Source organism: Canis lupus, chromosome X (assembly GCF_003254725.2).
Source record: "Canis lupus dingo isolate Sandy chromosome X, ASM325472v2, whole genome shotgun sequence".
NCBI lineage: Eukaryota > Metazoa > Chordata > Mammalia > Carnivora > Canidae > Canis > Canis lupus.
Window position 1 is genome coordinate 43,971,247 of NC_064281.1, and position 9,885 is coordinate 43,981,131.

Sequence of the window (9,885 nt, forward strand, 5' to 3'; positions counted from 1 at the left end):
CTCACTTTGATTTTTTTAATAATAGTATTTTATACTATTTTTAATTTAAATTTTAGGTAGTTAACATATGGTGCAATATTGGTTTCTGGAGTAGAATTTAGTGATTTATCACTTATGTACAACACTCATCCGAACAAGTGCCCTCCTTAAAACCCATCACCCATCTAGTTCCTCCCCTGCCCTCCTCCTTCCATCAACCTTCAGTTTGTTCTCCATCATTAAAAGTCTCTTATGGTTTGTTTCCCTCTCTCCTTTTTTCTCTTTTCCCTCTTCCCATATGTTCAACTATATTCTTTCCTAAATTACACATATTAGCGAGATCATATGGTATTTGTCTTTCTCTAATTTCACCTAAAATAATGCATTCTAGCTCCATCCATGTCCTTGCAAATGGCAAGATTTCATTCTTTTTGATGGCTGAGTAATATTCAATTGTATATACATATATACCTCCTCTTCTTTATCCATTCGTCTATTGATGGACATTTGAGCTCTTTCCATAATTTGGCTATTGTTGATAATGCTGCTATAAATATTAGGGTGCATAGGGTGCTTGCTTGTTTTCACTTTGTAAAATATCATCAAGTTGTTGCCTATTATAATTTATGTACTCTTCTTTTTATATGTTCTACTTCATTGACAAATAAAAGCTAATGTAAAAGGAAAAACCTTATAAAAGGCAAGAAGAATGGACATATACTTCAGACTCACAATCCCTTATAGGCAATTTTAAAATTGAAAATGTTTTGATAACTAATTTCCTGGACTCATTTGCCCATAAAATTTGACCTGAACTGGCATGAAGCTATTTGCAATCTTTATATACCTTAGTGATTATTTATATGTTTCACTGCAGAAATATTGTTGTATTAGATGTAGTAGTATTATTCCAGATCCTGCTCTGGATCTTATAGAATGTATGGTGTATGAATTCTGAAATATTTAGTCCCAAGACTTTTAGATAAGTATACATATATAGTAGTACAGAATTTTTACATTATTCTGTCAGCTGATGACAGATCAAGAACTGAACAAGAACTAAGAAAAACTGCAGTTTGAATTTATCGAATTCTTTGTTCAGCACTTAAGATGATTATATGATTTTTCTTGTCTTATTGGTATAATGGATTGTTAAAAGGTTAAAATATTCCTAATATTACACCATGCTCTCATGACCAGGAAAATACCAGGGTATGGTAGATTTTTACATATTGTTGAATTTTATTCAAACTTTATTGATAAAAATTTAATCTATGTTAATAAGCAAAATAGATCCATATTTCTCTATGTGTATAGAATATTATGACTTCCAGGTTTTGGAATCAGGGGTTGGACTCCATTAAATAAATTTGGAAGATTTCTATCTTTTCTTCTAGCTTCTAAACAACATTTTTATTGTTTTAGGGATTTGTGATCCATTAAAAGAATGGGATGACATTATTCAACTTTCCTTGTGTATTCAACAGAAATTTTGGTTCCCAAGCCCAGTGAAAGAATCACACCATTTTCTGACAAAGGGGTAGGTATCAGAAGATGTGTATTCCAGGAAACAGAGAGAGAGTTACTACTATAAATAACATGGATGCTGACCTCAGATAGATTTGGGTGACTGTCCCCATTCCACCACTTACTTAGTGTATGACTTTCTTTTTTTTTTAGATTTTTTCTTTTTTTTTTTTTAGATTTTATTTATTTATTCATGAGAGACAGAGAGAGGCATACATAGGCAGAGGATGAAGTAGGCTCCTTGCAGGGAGTAGGATGTGGTGCTTGATCCCAGACCCCAGGGTCACATCCTGAGCTGAAAGCAGACGCTCAACTGCTGAGCCACCCAGGCATCCTTGTGTATGACTTTCAACAAGTTAATCCTCTAAGCCTGATTTTCTTCATTTGGGAAATAGGAATTTCCTCTTGCATTGCTTATCCCAAATTTAGCCAAGTGTAATTTTCTCATTATTACTGAAGTTAATGAATACGCAAACCTGATGGAATCAAGAGTAAAATGTGTGGGGTACCTGAGTGGCTCAGTCAGTTAAGCATCTGTCTTTGGCTCAGGTCATGATTCTGGGGTTCTGGGATCCAGTCCCACATCAGGCTCCCTGCTCAGTGGTGAGTCTGCTTCTCCCCCTGCTCATACTCATTCTCTCAAATAAATAAATAAATAAATAAAATATTTTTTAAAAAAGAGTAAAACGTGTTAATTTACAAATATTCACAATTAACATCAACAAGGGAGAGACAACCTTACATCTGTCAGAAGGGCTAAAATCAACAACAGAAAAAAACAACAACAACAGGTGTTGGCAAGGATGTGGAGAAAAAGGAATGTTTGTGCATTCTGGTGGGAATGCAATGTGGTGCAGCCACTGTGGAAAAGAGTAGGGAGGTTCCTCAGAAATTTAAAAATAGAACTACTTTATGATTCAGCAATTGCACTACTGGCATTTACCCAAAGAAAGCAAAAACACTAATTCAAAGGGATATATGCACCCCTATGTTTATAGAAACATTACTTTACCATAGCTAAGGTATGGAAGCAGCCCACGTGTCCATTTATTGATGAATAGATAAAGAAGATGTGGTATACTTTTACAATGGAATATTATTCAGCCGTAAAAAGAATGAAATCTTGCCATTTGCAATGCCATGAATGGAGGTAAAGAGTATAATACTTAGCGAAATAAGTCAGAAAAGGACAAATACCATATGATTTCAATATCATATGTGGAATTTAAGAAATAAAACAAATAAAGGTTAAAATAAGAGAAACAAATCAAGCAACAGACTCTTAATTATACGGAACTGATGGTTACCAGAAAGGAGGATGGTGGGGGATGGGTTAAATCGATGAGGATTACGAGTGCACTTGTGATGAGCACTGGATGATGTATGGAAGTGTTAAATCACTAAATTCTACACTTGAAACTAATATTAATATTAAACTGTACGTTAACTAACTGGAATTAAAACAAAAACTAAAAAAAAAGGGAGGCAATAACTTTTAGGAATTGTATGCACGTTTAAGCAGTTATTTAATTTTCCTGAAATTAAGCTGATTATAATGTATTTTTCTACATAGAATTTCTATATACTATTTTTATATAAAATGCATTACCTAGACTAATTTTCTCAAAATAACATACACACAAGATCTTTATTTTTTTAAGATTTTATTTATTTATTTAAGACAGAGTGAGAGAGAGAGGCCATTAGAGCAGCGGGGGAGGGGCAAAAAGAGAGGGAAAGGGAGAAGACGACTCCCCGCTGAGCAGGAAGCCAAACAGGGGAGTCCATCCTAGGAGCCTTCGGAGATCATGACCAGAGCTGAAGACAAATGCTTAACCAACTCAGCCACCCAGGCGCCCCCATACAAGATTTTTAAAGTTAAATAGTGACTCTAGCCTTTCATGAAATCACCCCCAGCCCTACACACCTCACTTCTGCTCTAGCTGAGACTTTCATCTTTTCTGTCTCTCCGAAATTTACCATATTATTTCTAAATCATAGCCTTTTTTTTAAATCATAGCCTTATATTGATTTTAGCATACTGCAAAAAAAAAAAAAAATGGCCACAAATGAGGACTTTTGGTTTCAGCGCACTTGTGTGAAGAGGCTGGAAATCATCACCCCCTTTCCTATAACAAGAAGACTTTGTACAAACTGAATCAACTTTTTTTTTTAACCCATTGGAAAACTGAGGTTGCAGGGCAATCCTTAAAAACAGATTTAACAACCACGATTTGCTTACTTGGAGCACATGCGTCTAGAGCCATAAACATAGAACACTTAAATGATAAATTTGATTAATTGTTTAAAGCTGAGCCTGTACTGCTAGGATAGTAAGGGAGCCTCCACGTGTTTGTAGGCTTTACCTCCAGTAAAAATGTTTCCTTGTCCAGGCAGTGCGGGGCGACGCCGTAAATGCCGGGGTCAGAGACAGATGCGTGGAAACTCTGCACGCCGCACCTGCTGCAGAAGCTGTGCAGCGCCGGGTGCGTGTGGGACCGATACGTGAGGATGCTCTAGGCGCCCAGCAGCAGAGTGAAGCGCGAGGCCGGGACGAGGAAGTGTCGATGCTGCTTCTTCCTGCACAGCCTGCAGCTGCAATCCACCATGCGCAGGTCTGCGGGCGCCCAGACCGCGAAGCGGACCGCGCCGCAGTGGCAGCCGCCGGTGCGATACACCAGGCCGGGGTACTCGAAGGTGTCCAGCAGGAACTTGGCGGCGCCCTCGCCGATGAGGCCCCGCCGCTTCCTGAACGTCTCCCGGCGCTACCGCTGCGCGCCCAGGTCCAGCTCACTGAGGGACTGGGAGGGCGCTAGGGCGGAGTATATGGCAGTGTTCTTTGTAGCCCTCTTCACTGGCCTGCTGGCTTTCTTCCAGCCGTGTTCTTTGCCACAGCCAAGCTGCTGACCCTGGCTTGGACTAACAGGCAGCCGTGCGCGCCAGGCGCCAGGACCCGTGGCTGAGCTGGTGAGCTGTAGTGAGGGTGAGGGTGGAGGTGGGCAGCGGGGAGAACCGGGAGCAGGGATCCCTGGGTCACTCTGTTGTGCGGTTGGGGGGCAGTCCTATTCCTTATCCTGAGTGTGGCATCCTCAGCCATAAATGTAAATCTGGCTAAGCTGTCACCCTGCAGTGCTGGCTGGAGGACAGAGGGTGGGGGGATGGGGGGTGGAAGTCCAGGGGAGTGCTTGGGTTCTAAGAACTTTTGGGGCTACCCTTTTGTCTGCATTACCACGGTTGCCCACTTGTTAAAAATGAGGCCAAAAGACCCTTCCCCTGACCCTAAAATAACTTTATTGGGATAACATGTTGGTAAGCTGTATTCATAGCCCCTTCTCCTAAGAGATTTTTTTTAACATGGTCTGTAGACACTGGAGATTGCCTATATCCTTGCTCAGTTTGTTACACATACCTGCCTTGGAACCATTGACATGACCCTGCAGTTTTCTGAATCCCAGTAATCTTCTATGAGAAAAAGGTAATTAATACACTATATTTCGAGTGTAGGGGGCAGTAAATTCAAGAACATATTTTAAGTATTTAATACAGCAGAAAAGAATTAGATTTATTATATCTATGTTATTTCTAAATTCGTTTCCCAATATTTTCCTTAGTTTTAAATTTTTTTATTAGATTTATTTTTAGTTTTCTTCTATGCTAAGATTTGGGAAGTATTCTGGATGCTGGATGGGAAAAAGCCCGCATAATCTGATCCTTCTCCTAAAGCATCTCAATTTTTAGTGTATAGCAAACAGATAAATTACATGAAAGGGTTTACCATGAAGAATTATCAGTCTTTTAGGGGTATTATGAGAATGTAAAGTAGAGACACAAAGGAAGAAGCTACATACTGGGATGGACTGGAGATGAGTGGCCAAAGAAGAAACAGGATACCAGAGAAAGCCATATCCTTATATGTGTGAAGTGACAATTCCACTTATCTTTGAGTTCATGTTCTTGATTCTATCAGTGTAATCCTGAAAAATATCTGTGCCTTTCACCCAAAAAAATAAATAAAAAGAGCAGGGGGCTCTAGGAACACAAATGAGGACCATTTGGAAGTATTACTAAGTTTATTTTTCAAATGAGGGAACTGAGACACAAGATGGTCAGAATTTTCCATGGTCCCACTGGAAGTTAGTAATAAAGCTGATATGATCTAGATAATCTGACCCACTCCCCCATCTCTCCCCCTCCCCCCACTCCCCCTTTCCTCTCTCTCCCCCTTCCCTCTCTCCTCTTCCCCTACCTCTTCCCCTTCCCCCTTCTCTCTCCTCCCACTCTCTCCCCTCTTCCACACTATACCCCCTCCCCCTCCTCTTTCCTCTTTTCCCCTCCTCCCTCTCTAGCCTGCCCCTCTCTTCCCCCTCCCTCTCCTTCCTTGCCCTCCTTCCTCTCTCCTCTTCTCCCCTCTCCCTCTTTCCCTTCCTCCCCTTCCTCCCTCCTCTCCTCCCTCTCTTCCATTCCCCTTTCCCCCCCTCCTCCCTCTCTCCCCCTTTCCTCTCTTCTCTAACCCCATCCCCCCTCTTCTTTCTCTCCTCCTCCTCTTCTCTCTTCCTCTTCCTCCTCTCTCTCCCTTGCCCCCCTCCCTCCCTTTTCCTCCCTCTGTCTCATCCCATGGTGCCTTGGCATGTCTCCTCTTTACTGGACCTTCTGCCTACCTTTTATAAGGACCCTTCTGATTACATTATAACCATCTGGACCGCCCAAGATAACCTCCTCATGTCAATATCATTAACTTATTCACATTTGCAAAGTCCCCTTTCCCATATAAACTAATGGAAGGATTAGGATATGGAAGTGTTTTTACATTTTACCATAATTTCTTGTCCCAGAGGCTAGCAAACCCTGGGCATTTTCACTCTCAGACTTGCCAAAGGTACTTCTATTGTCTTAGCCAGACTGAGATCAGACTTCCCCCTGCCAAGCCTTCCCATAGCCAGAACCTGACCCATTGGGATAGATGTGTCCTATGGGGAAAAGGGGAGTTTTATCCCAGTGTGATAAATAAGCTGGAATCTAGGTTGTATTTGAGAGTGGTGGGTTATTCATCCAGATTCTTACAAATCCTGCCCCAACAAGAGGCAGGGTTCAAAGGAGAAATATCCAAAGAGGACTGGCTCTCATATGTGGGGAGTCCTAATAACTACTTTCTTGGGTGCCCCTTACACTTTTATACCTCTTTTTCTTTCTTTTTTATTAGTTTCAGAGGTAGAATTTAGTGATTCATCAGTTGCATACACAGTACTCATTACATCAAGTGCCCTGCTTAATGCCCATCACTCATTGATCCCTTCCTTCCCCCACCCACTTCCCCTCCAGCAACCCTCAGTTTGTTTCCTAGAGTTCAGCATCTCTTATGATTTGCCTCCCTATTTTCTTTTTTTTTTTAAGATTTTTTTTTATGATAGTCACACACACACACACAGAGAGAGAGAGAGAGGCAGAGACACAGGCAGAGGGAGAAGCAGGCTCCATACACCGGGAGCGCGACGTGGGATTCGATCCCGGGTCTCCAGGATCGCACCCTGGGCCAAAGGCAGGCGCCAAACCACTGCGCCACCCAGGGATCCCTGCCTCCCTATTTTCATCTTATTTTATTTTTCCTTCCCTTCCCTTATGTTCATCTGTTTTGTTTCTTAAATTCCACATATGAGTGAAATCATATATTTGTCTTCCTCTGATTTATTTCACTTAGCCTAAAACCCTCTATTTCTATCCACATCTTTGCAAATGACAAGTTTCATTCTTGTTGATGGCTGAGTAATATTCCATGGTGTGTGTGTGTGTGTGTGTGTGTGTGTGTGTGTATACATATATATTCATTCCACCTCTTCTTTATCCATTCACCTGTCAATGGACATTTGGGCTCTTTCCATATTTTGGCTATTGTGGACATTGCTGCTATAAATATTGGGATGGATGTGTTCCTTGGAATCACTATGTCTGTTTATTTTGGATAAATACCTAGTAGTGCAATTGCTGGGTTGTAGGGTATCTCTATTTAACTATTTGAGGAACCTCTATACTGTTTTCCAAAGTGGTTGCACCAGTTTTCATTCCCACTAACAGTACGAGGGTTCCCCCTTTCTCTGCATCCTTGCCAACATCTGCTATTTCCTGGATTGTTCATTTTAGCCATTCTGAGAGGTGTGAGGTGATATCTCATTGTGGTTTTGATTTGTATTTCCCTAATGGAAAGTGATGTGCAGCAGTTTTTTCATGTTTCTATTAGCCATTTGTATGTCTTTGGATAAACATCTGTTCGTGTCTTCTGCCCAGATCTTGACTGAATTTTTTGGTTTTGGGTGTTGAGTTTGATAAATTCTTTATAAATTTTGGATACTAGCCCTTTATCTGGTAAGACTTTTGCAAATATCTTCTCCCATTCCATAGATTGCCTTTTAGTTTGTTGACTGTTTCTGTGTAAAAGCATTTTATCTTGATGAAGTCTCAATATTTTTGCTTTTGTTTCTCTTGCCTTTGGAGAAATATCTAGCAAGAAGTTGCTGTGGTCAAAGAGGTTGCTGCCTATGTTCCCCCCTAGGATTTTGATGGATTCTTGTCTCACATTTAGGTCTTTCACCCATTTTAAGTTTATTTTTGTGTGTTATACCTCTTTCATGTTTCATTCAAGTCTAAGCTTAGATCTCATTTCCTTTAGGAAAACTTTCATGGCTCCCTATCTGAATCTTGGATTGGTGCCCCCCATCAATGCCCACATCCTCTATTTCCTCTATCATACTCCTAATACCTATTACTTATGTTTTTAAAATGTATTTAAATTATGACATAGTTTTATTTTCAGAATATTTATTGATTATATATGTTACCCATTTTTGGTAAGTAGTTAACTTGGCTGAAATCAAATGGAAAATTCCATCTCCACTGTGGTGTAGTAAGTGCTCAAATATCAGTTCAGGTTTTTTTTTTTTTTTTTTACCCTCCTTTTTTTAAAGCATTATTTATTTTTGACAAATAAAAATATGTATATTTAGGGTATACATTGTAATGTTTTTATAAATGTATGCATTGTAAAAAGATTGCCATAATCAAACTAGTTAACATACTTATCCCCTCCCATAATTAACTTTTTTGTGGGTAATGCAAACAGTTGGGATCTACTCCTTTAGCAAGTTTCAAGTATATAACACATTATTATTAACTATAATTGCCTTGTTATACATTAGATCACCATAGCTTATTCATCTTATAACTGAAAGCATGTACCCTTTGATCAATATCTCCCTTTTCCCCTTACCACCCAGACTCTGGTAACTACCATTCAACAGACTGTTACTATAAGTTAAACTTTTTTCTCCCTTTTTTTTTAAGATTTTACATATAAGTGACATTATGGAATATTTGTCTTTCCGTGTCTGAGCTATTTCACTTAGCTATTTCACTTCCAGGTTCAGATGAACCTGTTGTCCCAAGTGCAGGATTTCCTTCTTTTTAAAGACTGGATGATATTCTATTGTATATAAGTATCCACATTTTTTCATCTATTCATCTCTAGATGGACATTTAGGTTTTTTCCCAGACCTTGGCTACTGTAAATAATGCTACAATAAATATGGAAGTATAGCTATATCTTTGAGATGGTTATTTTATTTCTTTTGGATATATACCCAGAAGGGGGATTGCTAGATCATATAGGAGTCCTATTTTTAATTTTTCAAGGAACCTCCATACTGTAGTCCATAATGGCTGCACCAACTTACATTCCTACCAACCATGTACAAGGGTTCACTATATCCTTATCATTACTCCATACCCTCATCACTACTTACCTTTTGAATTTTTGCTAATACTGTATGAAGTGTGAGGTGATATCTCATTGGAGTCTTCATCTGCATTTTCCTGAAGATTATTGATGTTGAGCACCTTTTCATTTACCTATGCCTATTTTTCTTTTCTGGAAAAAATGTGTATTCAAGTCCTTTGCTCATTTTTAATTGGGTTACGTTTTTTTAGCTATTGAGTTACATGAGTTCATTATATATTTTGGATATTAACCCCTTATCAGATTATGGTTAGCAAATATTTTCTCCCATTCTATAATTTGCCTTTTCTCTTTTTTTAAAAAATGATTTATTTATTCATGAGAGACACAGACTGAGAAAGAGGCAGAGACACAGGCAGAAGGAGAAGCAGGCTTCTTGCAGGAAGCCCAATGTGGGACTCAATCCCAGATCCCGTGATCATGAACTGAGCCGAAGGCAGGTGCCCAACTGCTGAGCCACCCAGACGTCCCTACCTTTTCTCTCTTTTATTGTTTCCTTTGCTATTCAGAAACATTTTAGTTTGCTGTAGTCCAACCTGTTTATTTTTGCTTTTGTTGGCTGTGTTTTTGTTGTCAAATCCCTCCAAAAATCATGG

At 39.5% G+C, this 9,885-nt stretch overlaps 1 pseudogene; it reads right to left on the reverse strand.

Moving 5' to 3' along the window:
• Positions 1–3,373: 3,373 nt before the first annotated feature.
• LOC112673205 (centromere protein V-like protein 3) lies at positions 3,374–9,362 on the reverse strand (annotated as a pseudogene).
• Positions 9,363–9,885: the final 523 nt, after the last annotated feature.